Source organism: Elephas maximus, chromosome 19, assembly GCF_024166365.1.
Source record: "Elephas maximus indicus isolate mEleMax1 chromosome 19, mEleMax1 primary haplotype, whole genome shotgun sequence".
Lineage (NCBI taxonomy): Eukaryota > Metazoa > Chordata > Mammalia > Proboscidea > Elephantidae > Elephas > Elephas maximus.
This window is the reverse complement of record NC_064837.1, coordinates 74,570,162-74,595,880: the sequence shown is the minus strand read 5'-3', so window position 1 is coordinate 74,595,880 and position 25,719 is coordinate 74,570,162. Positions and strand designations below refer to the sequence as shown.

Sequence of the window (25,719 nt, the reverse complement as noted above, 5' to 3'; positions counted from 1 at the left end):
AGCCCATTTGTTGCAGTCATCTTGTTGAGGTTCTTCCTTTTTTCCATGACCCTCTACTTTACAAACATGATGTCCTTCTCTAGGAACTGTTCCCTCCTGATAACATGTCCAAAGTACATCTTCTAAGAGGAGTTTTCTGGCTGTACTTCTCCCAAGACAGATTTGTTTGTTCTTCTGTAAGTCCACCGTATACTCAATATTCTTCGCCAACACCATAATTCAAAGGTGTCAATTCTTTGGTCTTCTTTATTCATCGCCCAGCTTTTTTGCATGCGTATGAGGTGATTGAAAACACCATGGCTTGGGTCAGGTGCCCCTTAGTCCTTAAAATGACATCTTTGCTGTTTTAACACTTTAATAAAGAAGTCTTTTGCCGCACATTTGCCCAATGCAATGCGTCATTTGATTTCTTGACTGCTGCTTCCATGAGTGTTGGTAAAGTAAAATGAAATTCTTGACAACTTCAATCTTTTCTCCATTTATCACGATATTGTTTATTGGTCCAGTCGTGAGGATTTTCGTTTTCTTTATGTTGAGATATAATCCATACTGAAGGCTGTACTCTTTGGTATTCATCAGTAAGTCCTCTTTGCTTTCAGCAAGCAAGGTTGTGTCATCTGCATACCACAGGTTACTAATGAGTGTTCCTCTAATCCTGATGTACCACTCTTCTTATAGTCCAGCTTCTCAGATTATTTGCTCAGCATACAGATTGAATAAGTATGGTGAAAGGGTACAACCCTGACGCACACCTTTTCTGACTTTAAACTATGCAGTATCCCCCCATTCTGTTTGAATGCCCCTTGGTCTTTGTACAAGTTCCACAAGAGCACATTCTTTGTAATGGTATCCATAATTTGTTATGATCCACACAGTCAAATGCCTTTGCATAGTCAATAAAACACAGGTAAACATCTTTCTGGTATTCCCTGCTTTCAGAACAAGGGATATCATTGCTGATGTCAGATGGATCCTGCTGAAAGCGAGAATACCAGAATAGTGCCACCAGGGTTTCCATAAAAATCCAAGATTTCCAAGAAGTGGCTGGTGGATTTGAACTGCTGACCGTTTTTTGGTTAGCAGCCAAACGCTTAACCATTTGCACCACCAGGGCTCCTACTGTCACCTAGTCTTCCTAAGACAGCAAAACTCTAAAAAACAAAAGAAACACACACACACTCACAAAAACCCAAGTTACTAAACACATCTACAGCAAAATTATTACTAAATAATAAGTTGTGAGATGGATGGTTGTTCGTTGCCATGGAGTCTGAGAGTAACACTACTCCATGGGGTTTCCAAGCCTGTGACCTTTTGGAAGCACGTTGCCGGGCCTGTCTTCCAGATGCCTCTGTGTGGGTTCAGAACCACCAGCCTTTAGGCTAAGTAGTCCAGTGCTTAACTGTTTGCATTGTCCATCTTATGAGATGGATAATGATGCATCCCAAAACACTGACTTAATTTTGAAACACTAGCTGGCTCACATTCTAGGAACAGTACACCGTGCTTGAGATTTTTCTATATGCTTTATTTTCTTCAAACATTTTTTGAAATCTTAAAAATGCCTTTAGAAATGAAGCCTGCAACTGTCAAGATAGCCCATCTGGGTATATGAAAGTCAGTAAACAGAGAACGTTCTCAGGGTACGAGATAGGCCAGGTAGGTGGGCGTCCCAGTAGGGTTACCGCATTCACCGAACTGGAACAGGCTCTCGGGAGTGCTGCGTAGACTGAACTGGAGTTTCCGGGCAGCCGGTCCCTGAGCTTTTCCCCCCAGGGTGGGGGTGAGACAGGAGTGCAGAAAAGGATGGAGGTGGGGATGGGGGAGGGGGCACGGAATAGAGAAAAGGTGGGGCGAGAATGGGGGGAGGGAGGACAGGTAGGGCGGGGGTGAGTGGGGGAGGTGCGGGGTGGGGGTGGGGCGGCAGAGGAGGGGCCTGGGGCGGGGCCGGCGCCTTAGGGGCGTGCACACACGGCAAGGACACGCGCTCTCGTCCACAGCAGCTCACTGAAGTTCCCTCCCTCGCTTTCTCGGCGACGAAGCCTCAGTCAGACCGAGCCTTCGCGGCCCCGCCAGCCTGGCCCTCCCGGGCTAGCGCGTCCTAGGCCGCTCGCTGACCCCGTGCGCTCCTCCCTCGCTGGCGCCTCCGCGCGTCCGGCCCGGGCCCGCGTTGCCAGCCGCGTAGGCAGCGAGGACTCCGCGGTCCCCGGCGGCCGGTGGCGGGCCCGCGCTCGGCCTCGCGCCCTCCTCTGGCGGTGGCGGCCGGGATCTCGTCTCTCTCGCGCCCAGACTCTCCCTCCGCGCCGTCCCCGAAAGCCAGGCGCCCGGACGCGGCCGAGGTAAGACTGGGCTGGGGCCGGGGACAATGCCGAAGCGGCTCCCGGCCGGGCAGTGCGGAGCGAAGCCGGGTCCGCGCCTGCAGCCTCCCGCCCGGCCCGGGGCCCCGCCAGCCCTAGACGGAGCCAGCCCCGGGGCCGCAGTGGAGGCGCCACGCCCGCCGCCTGTCCTGCGCGCCCCTCCATCGCCTCCCGGGCTGGGTCCGCGGCGGGCGCCGTGGGGTCCAGGGCCGAGTGGGTGTGGGGAGCGCTCGCCGGCTGCTGGGGGACGAGTCGGGACGCCGCTCGGCCCTTCCAGTTCAAGGTCTCTGGCTTTGCGCGCAAGGAAAGACAATGTAATCTCGGATGCTGAGTGCTTGGGCAGTATCGGTATTTCCTAATCCCTGGCCGGGAGTTATTGCAACTGATGCAGATTCAGAGGCTCTGAAAGCTTGTTTTTGTTTTGTTTTGGGTATTTCCTCCAGTTCCACCCACATACTCCATTGTCTATACTTTCTTTGAAAGCATGCAGATTTGAAGTCGAATTGAATGATCTTTGGCTCCCTCGTGCCCCCATCACTCCGCAGAGCTCAGTCACTTGGCAGTGACACCCCTGCGGGCCGTGGGGAGCCCCTGTACTGCCGCCCAGTAGAGAGTCCTGCTGTCGAAAGAACCGAAGTGACGTATGTAAATGGCAGTGACACTTCTCCCTCTTGAATAGGTCCTGGGAAAGGAACCTGAGATAACTTTGGTGTATGCCTTGATGACCCTGTGACATGGAAAGAATGCACCTGGTGCCTGGCTTTTTAACCGTTCAAAGAGTCAGGCCGATTTTCCGGGCCACAAATAAATGAGCAGGCTTCTTTTTCTGCCTCAGGTACAGGCAAGCTCAGGACTTTTCTCCTGGCCAGGTTATGTATGGCCTGTGAAAAATCTGGCATACATCTGTGACCACATGGTATGGCTGGGTTGTCCAGACCACAAGTTAGGCTGTTTTTGAACAGGAATTTGGTAGTAGAATAAGCATTTTTGCAATATGAATAGTATGACTTCTATTTTCTTTATTTCTCCTTTAACTTTAAAGATATTTATGATTTCTTTATATTTCGAGGAAAATAGCAGTATTAATTTGTTGTACTTATTTTGTGACATCTCAACCCCTGGTGATTCCTATGTGCTCTTTACGAAGCAGAGTAATTTTAACATAAGGGCAATTTAATGTAAGCCATAAATCTCTGTTGGCAACGTCCTGCTGATTTACTCTATGCCAGTTAATCTGTGATATCACTGTCGACCATAAAGTCACTGATTGAACAGGGAGGTGGCTGTGCTTTGTCAGGCGCTTAGAACGGTGCCCTGTGCTTAGTACTGTGTGTTAAAAAAAAAAAAATAGCTAGCTTTAATTTTTATCATCAGTCCAGGTATTTCCTCTGTTTGGCAAAAAGGTTATTTTTCTGTTTTGTTTTTTAATCTCAAATCTTTTAAATCGTGGTCTATTTTAAGCCTATGGTTTAGTTTTAGGTCAGACTTGAGGTTAAGCGGTGGTTTTGCTTATGATCGAAAGCTGCTCTGTATATACTTCAGTGAGTCTTATGTAGGGGGTCTGTAAGGGCAAGACCACAGCCCTGAACCCCGTTGTACCTGGACACATTTCCTAAGAGAGAGATCTAATCGTATAAGGCGTATCAGGTGGGGCCTAGACATTAGGAGGAGCCTTGGTGGTGCAGTGGTTAAGAGCTCGGCTGCTAACCTAAAGGTTGGCAGTTCGAATCCACCAGCTACTCCTTGGAAGTTCTATTCTGTCCTGTAGGTTCCCTATGAGTCAGAATCCACTCAACAGCAATAGGTTGGGATTTTTTTTTTTTTTTTAAGACATTAGGAAAAATCTGGGTCCTTAGCCCCATCCCCAGGCTCCCTAGTTCTTAAGGTCTAGAAATAACCCTTCCAATTCTTAGTTGAAAGAACCTTGTTGGCAGAGCAGGGTTAGCTGACTTCTGCTGTGTTAAAGTCTAGTAGGCGATAGATACATGTACTATATATACATTGACCAGAGCATGTATTTCTTATTCCTGTATTGAAACGTTCAGAACAGGATGTATAGCCTAACTAGCTAAAAGGAGAACAGTTACAGCCCTGCTTGTCCTTGCGTCAGTCACCAAAAGGTTATGTTTGCGACCGAGGTGTTCTAGAAGATGTCTGGGACATTACTCCCATTTCCAGTTTCTTCCCCCACCCCCCCTTTCTCTTTTACTTTGGAATATCTTTTTCATTCTTAAAAAACTTAACTTACCTAAGGAAAAGTGTGTTATTAATGCCTGGGCCCTGCAGAGCAGAATCAAAGCTGCTGTCGGCAGTAGATGGTGCTGTGGCCAGCGCTGGTGGACGGAGCCTCAAGTATGGTCACGTCTAATTGGAAGAAATTAATTTAGTATTGCCCGTGGCTTGCCGCCCCCCAAGATACTCTCATTCACACAGACAGTGCCTAACAATCTTTTTAAGAAGGCATTTTTTAAAAAAAGTTTCCCTTTGTATTTTCAACTTTTTTAGACTCTTTGCTTGGTCAAATGTTTCTTTCTGAAAACCACAGTATTTCAGGTGTTAGCCAAACATTGCTTGTAAAAATAGTGCTTATCAACTGTCCACTTTCCTCTCGTTTTTTCCATACTAGCATAAGATTGATCAGCTGGAACCCAGAGGACCTCCAATTAACCTGATTTGTTTTTTTTCCCAATATTTAACATTTAGGAGAGAGAAAAAATGATAACAAACCTCCTTGCATCTTGAATTTATTTAAGAAAGCAGCTAGCTGGGGTCAGTGATCATTTATTCTGATTTTTACCATTTTTTCTGACTCCCGATATGATGCAGTGAGAATTGATATTCCGAATGAAGATGCTGAAGCCCTGCAGTCATGACTCATCCAAGAAAAATATATTCATTCACTTCAGCACAGGCACCGAGGCTAGAGAGGAGCAAGGTACACTCAGAAACAGGGGTTCTGGTCCGTAGGAACAGAGGCTGAGCCCTGGCCCTGGCCTGTGCAGTCAGCCAGTGTTCTCTGTAATCCTACAAGACTGCACAGTTGCCGGGACCTCCTAGGTGAGGTTAAGTGACCTGCCCGAGTCATATAACTAGTAGGTAGCAAGGCCCAGGCGTGCATGCCTCCAGAGCCTCGAGATTTTCCCCCCACATGCAGAATGTCCTCTGCTTTGTGCATGCTTAGATTAGGAAGTAATAAAGAATGTTGGGTTCTTTTTGGCTCCATTGCTCCGGTATTCTGGGGAAACTCACAGCTTCCTCTTGCTCCTCCAGTGCCATTGTTTCCTGTGGGTTATTGATGATGTTAGCTGCTGAGAGTCACCCCGACTCATGGTGACCCATGCACAGTGGACCTAAATGGTGCCAGGTCCGGCACTATCTCCATGATCTGGTGTTATCCCCAGATTGGAAGTTTGTGATCCATAGGAATTTTATTGGCTGATTTTCTGAAGTGGGTCCCCAGACCTTTCTTCCTAGTCCATCATAGTCTGGAAGTGCCACTGAAACCTGTTCAGCATCATAGCAGCACGGCCAGCCTCCATTGGTGGATGGTGGCTGTACACGAGATAAAATTGGTTGGAAACTGAACCCAGGTCCCTGGCAAGAAAGGTGAGAATTCTACCATTGAACCGTCACTGCCGCTGTCTCTTTGAGTCAAAAGAGGTTTGTTAATTCTGATCATTTAAGTACCCCAGCCCTTGTCTATTAGCCAGAAGGTTGGTGGTTTGAGCCCACCCAGAGGCACCTTGGAAAACAGGCCTGGTGATCAGCTTCTAAAAGGTCGCAGCCTCGAAAACCCTATGGAGCTGTTCTGCTGTGTACGCTTGGGGTTGCCATGAGTTGGGATCTCCTGAATGGCAACTAACACCATCACCGCCAGCACCAAGTACCTCATTTTGATGATTAATGAAATAATGGATTAAATTTTCATTCTGTATACGTGTATATTTTTAATTTCACACTTTAGGCAGAATCTTGTGTGAGTTTTTAAATACGGTAATTTTTTTTTTTTGCATTGAAAGCATTACAGAAATACAAAAAATTAATATTTGACAGTTGCTTAGAAGAAAACCTGAATCATGGCCAAAGTGTTGTTTATTATACTTGATCTTAGCCAAAAGGCTGAGAAGTGATGGGTGTTTTTTATTAAAGAAACTAAACATAATATTGACTCTAAGCTTTGAAAATATAAGTTGTGGGATGATTTAGCATGAAAGATTATGAAGAACTGTGGTAGAATTTTTTAGTTTTTCATTTTTCGTGAACGTCATCATCTAAGCAAATAACTGCAGATAATTAAGGTATAGGCAAGGCTTCTCCATTGTTTCCAAATCCCTTTTCGTCCCGTTTTTAAATTGCCCAGGTTTGTTTCTGAATAATGCTTTTGACCATTTAAACTGTCTTTATTGTGGTGTAAAATTAAGGGACTTAAGGAATCCTTGGGTAATGGCAAACTGTTAACACCCTTGGCTGCTAACCAAAAGCTTGGAGGTTTAAGTCTCCCCAGAGGTACCTTGGAAGAAAGGCCTGGTGATCTGCTTCTGAAAAAACCAGCCATTGAAGACCCCGTGGAGCACAGTTCTACTCTGACACTCATGGAAACCCTCTGAAGACAGCCGGTTTCTTCGTGAACTGACATCTTGCCTCTGCCTGTTTTGACACCTTGCGTTTCCTTTGCGTTATCAGGAAAAGGGATTGAGTGACATCTTCACAGGTTTAGTGTTTTGCAGTTTGGGTCTCATAAGAAAAAGTAAACGTCCAAGGACCTGAGCCTTTTTTGGCAGTGTTTTTAGTAGGTGAAGCAAATTACTTCCTTTTTCCCAGTATGTTTGGTGATAAAAATAGCAAACGTGGGCGATTAAACATTTTTAAACTGACGCTCGGCTGGGATTTTAAAATTGTAAACACTTTAAAGAGAAGTTCAAAGGTGAACACCTAAGCAGAGGGAAACAATATGTCATTTGGCAGACAGGTTTTTGGAAGAATTATAAGAATCCTGCAATGTGTTTTATACATCAGAGCAAGATCAGTGGGTTTTGAAATTGTCCAGTTCCAGATAAGGCTTTTAAAAATACAGTTCACATGTATCTGGGAAATTTTTGAGTGGTTATATTGTAATAAAATACGCTTTTTTCTCATAGCCCGGATGGAAGTTTGTTTCATCTTTTTCCGGAGGAATCACAGATATTCTTCAAAATGTATCATTCTTGCCAGCCTTTTTTTTTTTCTTTTTTGTCCCATTGACTAGAACTTAACGTAAAGAAAATAACTATGCAAAAGAACATAGGTTAGTAATTTTTTCTATTTTGATCATTATATTAAAAATGTATGGGGGACTTACTGTATGCCGGAAAGATGTTGGGATGCACAGTGACCATAAAAAACAAGGTCACTGCTTTTTTGAGACTTAGGTGTCACTGAATTAAATAGTAAATAAACAAATGAAAAAGCTCATTAAAACAGTGTTAAGAACAAGATCAGCAGGGTCCCCATCTGTATTGGGTGGTCTGGGAGGCCATCATGGGTGGCGTTGGAGCTGAGACCTGAGTATAAAGAAGAGGCAACCTTTGAAGGTCTCTGTGCAAAGGCCCTGTGGCAGGTAAAACCTGTCTGTGTCAGTCAGGTCTGCAGGGCCTTGTAGGACATGGAGGGAGTTGCCATTTATTCTGAGTTACCCACCTTGAATTCCAGCAGGTCTGGGGTCTTTGTTTCACCATTGGGAGCATGACAGGAAGAGGGGTTGGTTATGGACACGGGATTCCTCTCAGGCTGACAACCTAATTATAGGCCAGCAGTAATAGGTGAGTAAGTGGTTCCCGAGACTGAGAAGGTACAGGTTTGGTAGTTGATCCTGCCCTGATGCAAACACTGGCTCTGCTGTGTGTAGTTGAGCGGGTTACTTAGGTTTTTGAAACCGTAGTTGTCTTCTCTTCTCTGTAAAATGGAAGAAATAACAGTACCTACTTTGTAGACCGCTACCCATCTGTCAGTTTGTCTTACTGTGGTGGCTTGCGTATTGCTATCATGCTGGAAGCTATGTTCCCCATGTTTCAAATGCCGGCAGGGTCACCCATGGTGGACAGGTTTCAGTAGAGCTTCCAGAGGAAGAAAGACCTGGCGATGTACTTCCAAAAATTAGCCAGTGCAAACCCGATGGATCACAGTAGGGTATTGTCTCATATAGTGCTGGAAGATGCGCCCCGTAGGTTGGAAGGCACTCGGAATACACAGTGACCACCGAAATGGACTTGAGCTTACCAACGATCGTGAAAATGGCACAGAACCGGGGAGAGTGTTGCTCTGTTGTACGTGGGGTCACTATGAGTGGGAGGAGACTTGATGGTGACTAATGACTTTTAGACGTTCTGATGCTTAAAGTAAGATTTTTGTACCATGCTGAGCGCTGTGTTGAGGCTCTTTGCTGTGATTTGTTTCTGTCTCAGGGATTTTGCACTTTGTCCTTCTATCTCATCATGCAGGACGGTGTCGCTTTTTCAAAGACTTCCTAGCCACGGAAGCAAAGGAACCCCTTCTCCAGACGCTCTCTTTCCTTTTGTCCTGTTTTATTTTATGCACACCTCTCATCCCTGACTGAATTGTAGGGTCTGTTTACATGTTGAACAGACATTTCCCCTCAGTTGCAAGGGGCTCTGTCTTGTATGCTGCCATATCCCCAATGCCTGGAACTGCCCCAGGACACATCGCAGGGGCTGGACACGGATCTCCTGACGAATTATAAGGATGATGGTAACAGTTATGCGGCCTTTGCCCTCTGGGGCCTTGAAGGTACAGCTAAAAGGCCTGATTGCAAGCAATTATTTTCTTGGTGCTATGAGATGATGGCTTGCCAATTGGAGTTTATATACCTGAGGTCCAGCAGGGAAGTTCCAAGTAGTCTGATAGGTTTTGGGGAGGGGGGTAAGAGGAGTGGGAGAGTTTGTATTTGGAAACAGGGATTTCTTGGGGTAGTATTACTTGCTGTTGTTTTACCTTGGCATTTCATAGGATGTCATTTGCTTCATATTCAAGCTCAGTGTCACCTGAGGCCTACCTAATGCCAGAGATGCCAGCTTTGTTGGTAGTTGCGTCAGGTCAGCTCCGACTCATGACAGCTTTATGTGTAGCGTAACGAAAAGTTATCTGGCCCTGTGCCATCATCATGATTATTGGAATGTTTGAGTCCGCTATTGTGCCTATCCACCTCTTTGAGGGTTTCTGTTGTTTTTGCTGACCATCTACTTTACCAAGCATGATATCCTTTTCTAGCTGTTGGCCTTTCCAGATGACGTGTCCAAAGTAAGTGAGCCAAAGTCTTGCCATCTGTCATGGATTGAATTGTGTCCCCCCAAAATATGTGTCAACTTCGTTAGTTTTGTGTGGTTGTCCCCCATTTTGTGATTTTCCTTTGTGTTATAAATCATAATCTCTGACTGTGGTTAAAGAGGATTAGGGTGGGATGTAACACCCTTGCTCAGGTCACATCCCTGATTGAATATAAAGGGAGTTTCCCTGGAGTGTGGCCTGTATCACCTTTTATCTTACAAGAGATAAAAAGAAAGGGAAGCAAGCATAGACTTGGGAACCTCATACCACCAATAAAGAAGGACCTCCCGGAGCGCGCGTCCTTTGGACCTAGGGTTCCTGCTTGCAGAAGCTCCTAGTCCAGGGGAAGATTGATGAGAAGGACCTTCTTCTAGAGCCAACAGAAAGGGAAAGCTTTCCCCTGGAGCTGACACCCTGAGTTTGGACTTCTAGCCCAGTAGACTGTGAGAAAATACGTTTCTGTTTGTTAAAGCCATCCACTTGTGATAGTTCTGTTATAGCGGCACTAGATGACTAAGACACCATCCTTGCTTCTAAGGAGCATTGTGGTTGCATTTCTTCCGAGACTGATGCCGGCTTACAGGCCCCTGATTCATTATAGAAAAGCATACGACAGAGTAAACACAGTAAGGAAATACAACCACCCTTGCTCGTTAACGTGCTTTGTCTACCACAGAAGCTGCCTTCTCCCGGGGCTGGAATTCGGGCTGGAGCTGGCAGTCCGCTGGCACCCCGCCACACCTAGACTATGGCTTTTCCCCATCTCTGCTGAACAGCGTTGTTACTTACGACAGTGTGTCCCGTTGTAATCGCTTTCAGTGGTGCGTTGGTTTGAACGCCACTTTATTTTTCAGAAGGAAAGCGTATCCAGTTTGGAATGCAGTTTTGTGGCATTTGCTGGTTGACTAGACTGTGGGTGAAGTTCAGTGAATAAAAGACAAAGGCATCTCAACCATAGATGTAGGTACATATTAACTCACACTCGTACAAATATGTCATTCTCCTTTGCCTGGCTACCAGGGGGCCGCCGTTCCCACTCTTGGTCAGAAATAGACAGCTGGAAATTGGGAACTCAGAAATGTTGGGAAAATACCAGTGAACCCTTAAAGCACATCTGTTTTGACTACACAGTTAGAACGCAGTGAGGAAGCATTGCATGCTGGACTTTTTAATCCTTTTAATCTGTCCTTCGCCTGTGCTCATTCAAATGATCATGAATTGGAATGTTGTGATTTTTAAGAATTATGTTTTTCTTTCCAATAAGTTTTGTTCTTGTTTATTGACCACGAGAAAACAAGGTAAATCCTTGTGTTGGTTTTTAGTTGGACTAGGAAACCTTGGTGGCATAGTGGTTAAGAGTTTGGCTGCTAACCAAAAGGATGGCAGTTTGAATCCACCAGGCGCTCCTTGGAAACCCTGTGGGGATGTTCTACTCTGTCCCATAGTCGCTATGAGTTGAAATGGACTCGATGGCAATGGGTTTAGTTTTTTTTTTTTTTTTTAGTCTTGGAGTACTGTTCATAGCTTCAGTTGACCTGTAAAATGAATTGAGTGTGAAATTATAAAATGTTTTGGCCAAAGTAGCCACCACCTTTAAAGGGATAAACTGGCAGTCTGGTAACTTAGTTCTTGAGTTTAATGATGATTTTGTTTTTTCCCATTTTGTTGGTGAATTTATATTGAATGCTCTTACAAAAAAAAAGCCAGACCAGTTGCTGTTGAGATGATGTCAACTCCAGGTGACTCTGTGTATTTCGGGGTAGAACTGTACTCCATGGGGTTTTCAACAGCTGTGATCGGTGGCATAGTGGTTAAGTACTTACGGCTGCTAACCAAGAGGTTGGTGGTTTGAACCCACCAGGTGCTCCTTGGAAACTCTGTGGGGCAGTTCTACTCTGTCCTGTAGGGTCACTATGAGTCAGAATCGACTTGACGGCAGTGGGCTTGGCGATCTTTCAGATGTAGATCGCCAGGTCTTCATTTGGGGGAGTCTGTGGGTGGACCCTGGTGGCTCAGTGGTTCAGAGCTCGGCTGCTCACCAAAAGGTAGGCAGTTTGAATCCACTTGCAGCTACTTGGGAACCCTATGGGGCAGCTCTCCTCTGTCCTGTAAGGTCCCTATGAGTTGGAATTGACTCGACGGCAGTGGTTTGGTTTGGTGGGTGGACTCAAACAGCTAACCTTTCAGTTAGTAGGGGAACGCTTAACTATTTGAGCCACTCCAAAATAGGGCAAAGCTATTATATAAATTTTGATTTTGTGGGTAATTGAAATATTGTTTTAGATAATGCCAGAGAAGATGTATGGTCCATCTGTATTGTTTGAGAAACCCTGGTGGCGTAGTGGTTAAGAATTGTGGCTACTAACCAAAAAGGTCGGCAGTTCAAATCCACCAGGCGCTCCTTGGAAACTCTATGGGGCAGTTCTACCCTGTCCTATAGGGTCGCTATGAGTCGGAATCAAGTTGACTACAATAGGGTTTTTTTTTTTTTTTATTTAGGAATTGGCTTTAAACACGTTTTACTTGGAAGCGATGGGATGTGAAGGGTGAACGTCCACATGGCCACACCACGTTTTCCCAGTTAGACACCATTTTGCCCTCCCTTCAGTGTGATGTGGTTTTTGACTCACATGGCCTGATTTGCTTATCTGCTTTCTCCTACAGGTATTTTCCTTTCAGGATTCACTTGCACCAGACTGAACTGCTTTTGTCCTTAATCCCTCATTTGTTTTCCCACATGCTTCTTCACTCCCCCCGCCCCCCCACAGCCCCCAAGTACTTTTCATGTGCAGCTTTCAGTGCTGAAGCGGTGGCTGAGAGCAGACTGTAGAAAGCTCGGTCCCAGTCCCAGACGGCTTTGAGGTACTGTGAGCTTATGATCAGAAGGCCTTCCAGTCGGCATACCTGTATATTATCAAGTTACCTTAACATTTTGTGTCTGAATACTTAAATTTTTTTTTTTAATTTGGATTTTTTTTTTTTACCAGAGAGTACTAATTACTCACATATGCCTGTGATGTCATCACAGTATTTCAGCAGGTAGGCCCATTGTTTTCAAAACACTGCGTTAGAGGCCTTTTGACAACGTTGGTATAAATGGCCTGGCTCCTGGAGCACTGAGAGCAGGTGCCAGTCTCTGGGCCCCACTCCTCTGAGTCTTTCTCAGTAGTACCAGCCACGTTATGCGTTTACCGTCCACACTGACCCCCGCTGGCTTTATTCAGCCGAGTGCAGTATTGTGTGATGTGTCCTTGGTTTTGTGAGCATCTCTTCGGTGAGACGGTAAGTTAATCAGGAGTGAAGACAGCATCTGTATTTCTCCACAGTGAGTGTAATCTTAACGAGTTAGCCTTCCCTCCTTCAGCTGCGCCTGTGGCGATGATGTCTGTGGTCATGGGCAACTCTTGGTTCTGCACAAATTCCAACTTTATGGTTTATCTGCAGCACAATTGATAGTCACGTTTAAAGTGATGGCAGTTACTTTGTATAAATACGTGGGATTTGCCCTTTCACTCTTATTTGGTCTTCACCTTTAAACCAGGTAGGGAAGTGTTTTAAAGCTTGAGAGTAAACATTGTCTTGTTTCAGCAGACAGTGGGTGTTTGATTTGATGGTTGTTGTTGTTGTTAGCTGCTGTCAGGTCGGCCTCCAAATCATGGCATCTCCGTGCACCAGGGATTGAAAGCTGCCTGGTCCTGTGCCTTCCCCATCGTCATTTGGGGACTGGACCTTTCATCGGCTGATTTTTGGAAGTAGTTTGTCAGGCCATTCTTCCTAGTCTGTCTTATTCTGAAAGCTCTGTTGAAACCTGTTCAGCAAAATAGCAACACGCAAGCCTCCACTGACAGACTGGTAGTGACTGCAGACGAGGTGCCTTGGCCAGGAAGCAAACTCATGTTTCTTGCATGGAAGGCAAGAATTCTACCACCGAATCAACACTGCCTCAGGATGTGATGGTAGAAACTGTTGATTGGCCAACATGATGAGTATCTGAAAGGACTTGAGTGGGATGTAATTATTTTAACACTTACATTATTCACACCTCTGATTTTTCCCCATTAGCACATTAATCTATCATAATAATAATGGTAATGCTGTCGTTATTGAGGCAACACTTATGTCATTCATACTGTGTTCCAGGCACTGTTCTTAGCACTCTAGCGACATTTTGTATTTGTAATGAGGCCCCGTCATCATCTAGGCAAAATACTTCATGTATTCCTCCTTATGTACACTATTTGTGTTTTGCTTTCTGTGACATTTGGCTTCAAGAGGTAAAGAGAGGATCAGTTGAGCATAACTGAAACTCAAGAGTTCATTTTTAAATTTGCTTGTTGGGAGTGCTCTGGGGTTTTCTAAGCCCCACATCTGTATCTCTTTGAACCAGGAGTGGAATTGAGACTGGAATCAACCACAGGAGCAGCTGAATACAAGATACATGGTAATGGCAGTGACAGGAGCCACATGACTGTGGTGTAGTTGTCCACATTCCAGTAGGCTGATTTGTTGATCTTTGGTAAACCCCAGGGAGAGTGTTATCTAGAAACTTGACTTCCTAAGGAGAAACTGGCCAGGTCCAAGGGTACTGAGAGCTAGAACTTCTTGTCAAGCCTGTTTTCGCCAGTAGGAAATAAGCACCATACTTCACTGAACTCCCCCCACCCCAAAACCAGTGTCTGGATTTTGACCAGCTGAGACGGTGTGATGTGACTAGTGGCATGAGTAGTCACTGACACCACTCCCACTTCTTAGTCAGCAGCTAGTTGAGTGCAGCCTGGTGGGATGGAGTCTAATCTTCCATTTCTGAAAGGCTAAGTGGCTCAGAGCCATCCTCCAGCCGTGTCTGTTAGGACATCACTTCTCGGGTTATAAACCGGAGTCAATGCTGTTGTTGTTAGTTGCTGTTGGGTCAGCTCCAGCTCATGGTGACCCCAAGTACAACAAGATGAAATGTTATCTAGTCCTGTGCCGTCTTCATGATTGTTGATATGCTCAAGTCCATTGTTGTGAGCACTGTGTATTTTGAGTGCCTTCCAATCTGGGAGGCTCATCAGCTAGCATTGTATCAGACAGTCTTCTGTTGTAATCCATAGGGTTTTTAAAAATATGTATCTCTTGTTACATTAAAAAATTTTTTTCAGGGCCCACCTGACTCTGCCCCTGTACAGAAAGGGTTAACTTTCCATTTACAATATCACACATCACAGAGTGGGGGCAGGTGATGGGGGATGCAGAGGATGGTTGGGGGGCTGGAAAATGGGCGGGGAGTGGCAAGTCAATGTGTGACTGTTGTGGTGGTTGTTGTTCGATGCCGTTGAGTTGATTTCTACTCATAGCAACTCCATGTGACAGAGTAGCTAAGACCTTCCAGAACAGACAGGTGTTAAGAGACTGGAGTTATCTCACTCCTGTCCCCAACCCCTCATGCTCTAGAGTGATCTATCCTTTCAGATACCCCCAGCGAGATCCCAATATTGGGGTCTACCCTTTCTTCTCAATCCCAGCCCATTCCATCAAGACCAGGGAGCAGAAATTAAGCACCCAGGTTTTGGGGTCCCTTCCAACTTCAAGGGCAGTCTCAGTCACTTAAACCTCAGAGGCCAGCCTGCTTTCATCACAGCCCCCTCCCCAAATGAGTAATATGGGGAGACCTGGAGAGTTCTGCCTGGGAGGAGGGTATTTTGGGGGTGAGCCAGTTTTGGGGGCCCCCCTTTAATCCCTGACCAGGTGCTGGGCCCCACACTCACTCGTGGAGACCTCAAAGATGTAGGCGATGCACTGTTTGTCACCACCTGGAGGATGCTCCAGGATGCTGTTCATCACGTACCACCCGGGCAGCTGCTGCAGCTTGTGCAGGAAGTTCACCAGGCACTTGCACATGGGCAAGCACAGCAGGCAGTACATGAACCACTCGTCCTCTAGCTTCGCATGCTCCTTATCTCCCATCTCCACCACCAGCTTGCCAGAGGAGCAGCTCTTGGAGGAACAGGTGAGGGTCATGTGCCCTAGGCTCTCATACCGGCTGCTCAGTCTGTAGAAGCTGCTGCCACTGGCACCCACCCATCTGCTCACCACTTGGGCCGCAATTCATGTCCACCCAGAACTGGACCAGGAAAAAGGCATGAGAGGGTGTACAATCATATAGCTCCCTCAGACAGCCCTTTTTCTTGGGGAATTTGTCGGAGGTCTGCTGGACGTCCATGCTCTCAAGTGGGCGAGCTCCGGGGCTGGGGCAGTGTGAGCTGATGTGTAGGAATGGGTGCCTCTGGTAAGAGCCAGCAGCATCCAGCGGTTCTACAAAGGCTGAGAACTCCACCAGCTGCAACTGGGCAGTGCCCACAGCTGAGCCTGCCAGGCTGCGGGTGACATGCAGGTGGGGGCAGGGCCGTGAGTGAGAGGGCTTGCGGGGGCTTGTACCCTGGGAGGTCAGTGGATGGGGAGGCAGAGACAAGGAGAACGGCATCTTTGAGAATGACTTCACGTCTGGAATATTCCAGGGGCCCCAGACCCCCTGATCCAAACTGGAAAATCTCAGAAGCCTGAAGGCCTGTGGGACCCAGTTTGGCCTGCAGGGAATGTGCTGAGATGAGCTGGGCTGAGAACATGGTGGTCATTTTCTGGAAAGCCTTGTCCTTGGAAACGTGGTCCTTGAGCTTGGACTGGATTTTTCTCAATTTCCTTTGGGCCAAAACCTAGATGTGAGTAGAGATCTGTTTGCAAGTTTGGGTCTTCCTGGTTCTGAGCTTGATATAGTGGGCAAATGGTTCATTCTCACCATACATCTTGCCTTCATCGAACAGGATGATCTTCCACTGACCACAGGGTGGATAGATAGCCAGGGTCTCCTGGAAACTTTCCTTGATGTCCGGGTTCCAGACACTTTCCACATCTGGGCCATCTCACCCAGCCCCCTCCCTGCGGCTCGTGCCGTTAATGGTGGTTTGTTCCCTGGGTGGTGCAAATGGTTAAGTGCTTGGCTACCAACCAAAAGGTTGGCCGTTCAGATCTACCTAGAGGCACCTTGAAAGAAAGGCCCGGTTGGTGACCTACTACTAAAAAAATGGCAGCTTTTGAAAACGCTATGGAGCGCAGTTCTATTCTGACACACATGGGGTCACCATGAGTTGGAATAAACTTGACAACAACTGGTTTAATGGTGTTCGGACCCCATCCATTCTCTGAAATGTCCTGTTGCCGTTAGTCAAATTGTCAGTACACCTAGTGCGGTGGAATGGCATATATCACAGTACTGCCTGTTTGGGATCAGGGGTGCGGTGCACCTGGAGTGAAGACAAGTCTTTAGGAGAAAAATGAAGCTTTAGTAGTTTTATCTTTAGTTTCACTTTCCGTCCTTCCACTTCCTCTTTAAGCAAAAACGAACACATGGAGAAATGCTATATATAACAAGGTGTTTTGTATTCTTGCATTTGACTAAATGAAGTAACAAAACACCTATAACAAACTTTTTTCTGCCAACAAGAGGGTTGTTATTATTAGGTGCTGTCAAGTCGGTTCTGACTCATAGCAACCCTGTGAACAACAGAACAAAACACTGCCTGGTCCTGCACCATCGTCACAATCATTGTTATGCTTGAGCCCGTTGTTGCAGCCCCTGTGTCAGTCCATTTTGTTGAAGGTATTCCTCTTCTTCCCTGACCCTCTACTTTACCAAGCATGGTGTCCTTCTCCAGGGACTGGTCCCTCCTGATAACGTGTCCAAAGTACATAAGACAAAGTCTCGGCATCCTTGCTTCCAAGGAGCTTTCTGGCAGTACTTCCAAGACAGATTTGTTCGTTCTTGTGGCGGTCCATAGTATATTCAGTATTCTTCGTGAACACCACGACGAAGAGGCGTCCATTCTTCTTTGGCTTTCCATATTCATTGTCCAACTTTCACATACATATGAGGTGATTGACAACACCGTGGTTTGGGTCAGGCAAACCTTAGTCTTCAAGGTGGACTTTTTTTTTTTTTTTTTTAATACTTTAAAGAGGTCTTTTGTAGCAAATTTGCCAAATGCAATGTGTCATTTGATTCTTGACTGCTGGTTCCCTGGGCATTGATTGTGGATCCAAGTAAAATGAAATCCTTGACAACCTCAGTCTTTTCTCTGTTTATCATGATGTTGCTTATTGGTCCAGTTGTAAGGATTTTTGTTTTCTTTATGTTGAGGTGTAATTCATATTAAAAGCTGTGGTCTTCACTTTCAAGCAAGGTTGCGTCATCTGCATATTGCAGGTTGTTAATGAGTCTTCCACCAATCCTGATGCCACATTCTCCTTTTGAGTAAGTATGATGAAAGGATACAACCCTGACGCACATCTTTCCTGATTTTAAAACACTCAGTGTCCCCTTGTTCTATTTGAATAACTGCCTCTTGGTCTATGTACAGGTTTCTCATGAACACAATTAAGTGTTCTGGAATTCCTGTTCTTTGCAATTTTATCCATAATATGTTATGATCCACACAGTCAAATGCCTTTGGTGTAGTCAGTAAAACACAGGTAAACACCTTTCAGGTATTCTCTGCTTTCAGCCAAGATCCATCTGCTATCAGCAATGATAACCCCTCGTCCCAAGTCATCTGCAAAATCCAGCTTGAATTTCTGGCGGTTCCTTACTGATGTGCTGCTGCAACTGCTTTTGAATGATCTTTAGCAAAATTTTACTTGTGTGTGATATTAAAGACATTGATGATTTCCACATTCCTTTGGATCACTTTTTCTTTGGAATGGATAAAACATGAGCCTTCTTCTTATCAGTTGGACAGGTGTATCTGTCTTCCCAATTTCTTGGCATAGATGAGTGAGTGCTTCCAGTGTTGCATCCATTTGTTGAAAAATCTCATCTGGTATTCCGTCAGTTCCTGGAGGCTTGTTTTTTGCCAGTGCCTTTAGTGCAGCTTGGACTTCTTCCTTCAGTACCATCTGTTTGAACATCAACCAATTCTTTTTGGTACAGTGACTCTGTGTATTTCTTCCTTCCTTCTTTTGATGCCACCTACGTTGTTCAATATTTTGCCCATAGAATCCTTGAATATAACAGCTCAAGGCTTGAATCTTTTCTTCAGTTCTTTCAGCTTGAGAAATGCCAAGTGTGTCCTTCCCTTTTGGTTTTCTCCTAGTCTGTGCGCGTTTCATCATAATACTTTGTCTTCTTGGAGCTTTCCTTTGAAATCTCCCGTTCAGCCCTTTTACTTCATCATTTCTTCCATTCCTTTTAGTTCCTCTTCGTTCGAGAGCAACTTTTGGAGTCTATTCTGACGTCCATTTTGGCCTTTTCTTTCTTTCTTGTCTTTTTAATGACCTTTTTGCTTTTTTCGTGTATGATGTCCCTGATGTCATCCCACAACTCATTTTTGGTCATTAGCACTCAGTGCGTCCGATCTGTTCTTGAGATGGTCTCCAAATTCAGGTGGGATGTAAGCAAGGTCGTATTTTGGTTCTTGTGAACCTGTTTTAATTTCCTTCAGCTTCAATGGCAACTTGCATATGAGCAGTTGATGGTCTGTTTTGCGGGTGGCCCCTGGCCTTGTTCCGACTGATGATACTGAGCTTTTCCATTGTCTCTTTTCACACACGTAGTTGATTTAATTCCTTCTATCTGGTGAGGTCCACTTGTGTAGTAATCTTTTATATTGTTGAAAAAAAGTATTTGCTGTGAAGAAGTTACTGGTCTTGCAAAATTCTATTATGTGATCTCTGGCATCGTTTCTATCACCAAAGCCATACTTGCCAACTGGTGATCCTTCTTCTTTGTTGCCAACTTTCACATTTCAATCACCAGTAATTATCAGTGCATCTCAATTGCATGTTTGATCAATTTCTGACTGTAGAAGTTGGTAAAAGTCTTCAGTTTCTTCACCTTTGGCATTGGCAGTTAGCACGTAAATTTGAAAAATAGTCATATTAATTGGCCTTCCTTGTAAAAAAAAAAAATTTTTTTTTTTTTATGAATATTATTCTATCACTGACAGCATTGCATTTCAGGATAGATCTTGAAATATACATTTTGATAATGAATGCAACACCATTCTTCTTCAATTCGTCATTTCTGCTATAGTAGGCCATATTATTGTCTCCTTCAAAATGGCCAATACCAGTCGATTTCAGCTTTTTTTAATGCTTAGGATATTGATCTGTATGTGTTCCATTTCAATTTTGAAGACTTCCAGTTTTCCTAGATTCATGTTGTGATTATTAATGGATGCTTTCAGCAGTTTCTTCTCATTTTGAGTCATGCCACATCAACACACGAAGATCCGGAAAGCTCGGCTCCATCCATGTTGTTACAGTTGACTCTACTTTGAGGAGGCACCTCTTCCCCAGTTGTATTTTGAATGCCTTACGGTCTGAATGGCTCAACTTCTGGTGCTGTATCAAACAATGTTCCGCTGCTATTCATAAGGTTTCACTGGCCAATTTTTTTAGAAGTAGATTGCTGGGCTAAAAAGACAGGAGAGAAAGAAAAGACCAAAATGGATTTCAGAAGAGGCTCTGGAACTTGCTCTTGAATGAGGAGTAGCCACGGTAAATGTAGAGTAGCCAAGAAAGAAATGACGAAGTAAAAGAGCTGAACAGAAGATTTCAAAGGGCGGATCAAGAAGACAGCGTATTCTAACGAAATGTGCAAAGACCTGAAGTTAGAAACCAAACCGGAAGAACATGCTTGGCCTTTCTCAAGCAGAAAGAGCTGAAGACAAAATTCAGGCCTCGAGTTGGACTGTTGAAGGATGGTACGTGCAATAACTGAACGACGTAGGAGGCATCAAAAGAAGATGGAAGGAATACACAGAGTCACTGTACCAAAAATATTTGGTTGACGTTCACTCATTTCAGGAAGTAACACATGATCAAGAATCCACTGTAGTGAAGGGAGAAGTCCAAGCTGCACTGAAGGCACTGGTGAAAAACAAGGCTCCAGGAATTGACAGAATACCAACTGAAGTGTTGCAACAAATGAATGCAACACTGGAAGCAATCACTCATCTATGCCAAGAAACTTGGAAGACGGCTACCTGGCCAACCAACTGGAAGACATCCGTATTTGTGCCTATTCCAAAGAAAGGTGATGCAACAGAATGCCAAAATTATGCAATAGTTTCATTAATATCATACACAAGTAAAATTGTGCTGAAAATCATTCAAAAGTGGTTGCAGCAGTACATCGACAGAGGACTGCCAGAAATTCAAATTAGATTTTGTGGGTGACTTGGAACGAGGGATATCATTGCTGATGTCAGATGGATCTTGGCTGAAAGTGGAGAATACTGGAAAGATGTTTACCTGTGTTTTATTGACTATGCAAAGGCATTTGACTGTGGATCATAACAAATTATGGATAACATTATGAAGAATAGGAATCCAGAACACTTAATTGTGCCCATGAGGTCTGTACACAGACCAAGAGGCAGTTGTTAGAATAGAACAGGGGATACTGAGTGGTTTAAAATCAGGAAAGATGTGTGTCACTGTTGTTCCCTTTCACCACACTTATGCTCTGTATGCTCTGCAAATAGTGAGGCTGGACTATATGAAGAAGAGTGTGACATCAGAATTGGAAGAAGGATCATTAACAACCTGTGATATGCAGATGACACAGTCTTGCTTCCTGGAGGTGAAGAGGACTTGACACACTTAGTGATGAAGCTCCAAGACCACAGCCTTCGGTATGGATTACATCTCAGCATAAAGAAAAGAAAAGTCATCACAACTGGACCAATAAGCAGCACCATGATAAAGAGAGAAAATTTTGAAGTTGTCAAGGGCTTCATTTTACTTGGGTCCACAGTCAACACCCATGGGAGCAGCATTGGGCAGATCTGGTGCGAAAGACCTCTAAAGTATTAAAAAGCAAAGACGTCACTTTGAGGACTAAGGTCCTCCTAACCCAAGCCATGGTGTTTTCAGGTGCCGTGTATGCATGACAAAGCTGGACGATGAATAAGGAAGACCAAAGAAGAGTTATCGTGTTAACAAAGAATATTGAATATACTGCGGACCGCCAAAAGAAGGAACGAATCTGTCTTGGAAGAAGTACAGCTAAGGGTGGCGAGACTTCGTCTACACTTACATTGGTTATGTTACCAGGAGGGACCAGTCTGTGGAGAAGGACGTCAGGCTTGGTACAGTAGAGGGTCAAGGAAAGAGAGGAGGACCTTTAAGGAGATGTATTGACACAGTGGCTGCAACGATGGGCTCAAGTATAGGAACAACTGTGAGGATGGCGCAGGACCAGGCAGTGTTTCATTCTGTTCTAAGTAGGGTAGCTGTAAGTCAAAACTGACTCTAAGACACCTAAGAAAAAGATCTACTTCTGTAAAGATTTTAGCCAAGAAACCCTATGAAGGGATGAATTGGATGAACTCCATTCCAGGGCAGTGTGTTTGTTTGTTTTTGTTTACTTATCACTTTCCTCAGCAGTTCTAAGCCCTTATTGCATTCAGAGCAAAGTCACTTTAACATGCCCTTCCAGATCTCCCTGACCTGGCCTCAGTGTCTCTGCGGACAATTTCCTGGGTGTCTCCTGCCGTTACTGCTGCCTCCTCTCTGCTTTGTGCAGCCCCTAGAGGGTCAGTGGGTGTTCAGTGGTGGAATTCTCACCTTCTAGGCTGAAGACCTGTGTTTGATTCCTGGCCAGTGCACTTCATGCGCAGCCATCTGTCAGTGCAGGCTCTTCTGTTGCTATCTGTGATGCTGAACAGGCTTCAATGGAGTTTCTAGATTAAGATGGACTAGAAAGGCCTGGTGATCCTTCTCATAATCAGCCAGTAAAAGCTACACGGATCACAATGGTTCAATCCTGTTGTACATCACATTGTCATGAGTTGGGGCTTGGATTGGCAGCTAATAACAGCAGCAGTCATCCTAAAAGGTTTATACCACGCCTCCTCTCTAATTATTTTCTGCAACCTCTATGGACTGAGCTGATTTGTTGAGGAGATTCTGCTTGATCCCCAATTTCTAACCTTGGCCATGAAGGATGGCTTAGTATTCATTGGTCTGAAATGAAACACATTCTTTTTCATTGTTCATAGCCAAAAACTTCGGGCAGTCGACCCTCCGAAAATTCCGAATCTGAAGGTTCCGCATCTTTGCATTTCAACCAACTGCAGCTAGAATATATTCAGGAAAAAAATGTTATGTTGTTTCTGATGTGTACTTTGTAGCTAGGCCTATGATGTTTGCATCTGTACTGAACATGTACCAACTTCTTTTTCTTGTCATTATTCTCTAAACAATACAGTACAACAACTGTTTACATAGCACTTGCATTGTAAATATTATAAGTAAATATAAATATTATAATAAACATTATAAGTAATCTAGAGATGATTTAAAGTATAGTTGGCTCTTCATATCCATGGGTTCTGCATCTGCAGATTTAACCAACCGAGGGTCAAAAATATTTGGGGAAAAAAAAATAGACTTTTTTCCTTTTTTTGAGGTTTAATGTAATGTAATTATTTCTATTGTACTTTAGATAAGGTTTACAGAACTAGTTTCTCATCAAATAGTACACACGTTGTTCTGTGATATTGGCTAACAATACCACGACATGTCAGCAGTCCCCCTTCTCAACCCTGGGTTCCCCATTACCAGCTTTCCTGTTCCCTCCTGCCTTCCAGTCCCTGCCCCAGGGCTGGTGTGCCCCTCTAGTCTTGTTTTGTTCCTTGGGACTGTGAATCTTTGGCTCAAGGGTGAACCTCAGGAGTGGCCTCATTACGGAGCTGAAAGGGTGCCTAGGGGCCATACTCTCAGAGTTTCTCCAGTCTTCCTCAGGCCAGCAAGTCTGGTCTTTCTTTTTGAGTTAGAATTTTGTTCTACATTTTTCTCCAGCTCTGTCCAGGACCCTCTATTGTGATTCTTGTCAGAGCAGTCAGTGGTGGTAGTCGAGCACCATCTAGTTTTACTGGACTCAGTCAGGTGGAGGCTACGGTAGTCCTTTGGACTAATCTTCCCCTTGTATTTTTAATTTTCTTCATTCTTCCTCCCAAAGGGCTGAGACCAGTGGAGTAGCCTAGATGGCTGCTCATAGGCTTTTAAGATCCCAGACGCTACTCACCAAAGTAGAATGTAGAACATATTCTTTATAAACTATGTTATGCCAATTGAGCTAGATGTTCCCCAGGACCATGGTCCCCATAGAACTCAGCCCAGGAATTTGGTCCCTCAGGAAATTTGGATGTGTCTATGGAGCTACCCTGGTGGCGTAGTGGTTAAGTGCTACAGCTGCTAACCAGAAGGTCAGCAGTTTGAATCCACCGGGCACTCCTTGAAAACTCTACAGGGCAGTTCTACTCTGTCCTGTAGGGTCGCTATGAGTCAGAATTGACTCGACAGCAACGAGTTTGATAGAGCTACCATGACTTTGCCGTGTACAGATTGTGCTGGCTTCCCCAGCATCGTGTACTGTCTTACCCTTCACCAAAGAGACTTTTTTTTTCTTGTCATTATTCCCTAAACAACACAGCCCAACTATTTCCATAGCATTGACATTACATTACATTAGGTATTACAAGCTAGGGATGATTTAGAGTTTACATGACGATGTATTGTGTCATTTTATATAAAGGACTTGAGCATCCTCAGATTTTGGTATTTGTGGGGGCTTCTGGAACCAATCCCCCATGGATACTGTGGATGACTGTATATAGCAAATTGATTTGTTTCGTGAGATTTCTCTACACCTGTGGTAGACAGCTTGGTGTATTATCTGCTTTGAAAAATTTCCAGGACAGAAATCTTTTTGATAGTGAACGTACTACAGTGTAGACTCTTCCAGTTTACTGGATCTGAGTTTGCTGGATAGAGTGCACTTCAAACTGTTAAATGATCAAAGAACTTTCTGGCTTTGCCTGTTAGTTGCTTTGACTCACGGTGACCTTATGGATAAGAGATAATAGATCTATGGATAATATGGGTAATAGATCAAATAGATCAAAATGTTGTCTGGTCCTGCGCCATTTTCCTAATCATTGCTATGTTTGAGTCCGTTGTTGTGGCTAGGATGTCAGTCCACCTTCTTGAGGGTTTTCGCTAACCTTCTGCCTTGACAACCATGATGTCCTTTTCTAGCGATTGGTCGTTTCTGGTGACATGTCCAAAGTCAGCGAGCCAGAGTCTCATCATCTTCACTTCCGAGGAGCATTCTGGTTGTACGGGGTACTTATTCGACTACTGCATCCATACAGAAGTAATTCTGTATTCTGGTCTGACTTTTTGAACTTTGGCTACAAGTTAAGAACTTGCTGAGTTTTTAAAAATCTGAGAGGCTTGCTTGTTGTGGAAGATTTTTCAAGACTTTATGGAACCCATTTACTGCTTTGGTTACTATAAGTAGCTCGAGGCAGTACCTAGGGGTGAAGGAGTTGTCTCAGAGCTTCGGAGCAGTATCCCTGCATGTCGTTTGTTGGGGGCTGTTCCTGAGACATCCCATCTCACTGAGTCTGTGGTAGAAACGCCTGACACCTCGTGTGTCATTACTGCCCAGTGTGTTTCACCCTTAGATGCTCATTTGAAAAATCGGTCAAGAGCTTGCAAAGTGAGTAATTTCATTAAAAACATAAGCAGTAAACCTTAGGCAAAATCAAGGCTCAATGATCGCAACTTTTACTAGGCAGTTTCGTCTGGTTTCTTCTCAGTCTTGATCTCTGTAGTCTCTGCTTAAATTTTTCCTAAGTCCTCAAGTTTTTATTTCCTGTTCTCCTCTTATTTCATTTTGTTTGTGTATTTTCTTGGAAGTGATCTCACATCTTTTTGTGAAAGAAGTCAGGGTTCACAGGAAAACTAGAGGCTTTCTCAGTGTTGTTTTTGGTCTCAGCTGGTTCTGTTTAAACTTCTTACACTGGGAAGAACCAAAACCAAATCTGTCGCCGTTGAATTGATTCCGACTCATAGCAGCCATTTAGGATACAGAACTGCTTCATAGGGTTTCCAGGGAGTGGCTGGTGGACTCGAACTGCCGACTTTCTCGTTAGAAGCCGAGCTCTTAACCACTGTGCCACCAGGGCCCCTACACTGGGAAAGTAGGAGGCATATC

At 44.6% G+C, this 25,719-nt stretch overlaps 1 protein-coding gene and 1 pseudogene across 2 annotated transcripts in view; one reads left to right on the top strand and one right to left on the bottom strand.

Annotated features, from left to right (window-relative positions):
* Positions 1 to 1,993: 1,993 nt before the first annotated feature.
* Positions 1,994 to 25,719, top strand: part of FAM110B (family with sequence similarity 110 member B) — a 170,659-nt gene continuing 146,933 nt past the window's right edge. For both annotated transcript variants that reach the window (XM_049860095.1, XM_049860094.1), the window contains exon 1: positions 1,994 to 2,339. The gene's annotated coding sequence lies outside the window, so the exon portion shown is untranslated. The remainder of the gene's footprint in view (positions 2,340 to 25,719) is intronic.
* LOC126063206 (transcriptional enhancer factor TEF-4-like) overlaps positions 2,049 to 25,719 on the bottom strand; it is a 56,529-nt pseudogene continuing 32,858 nt past the window's right edge.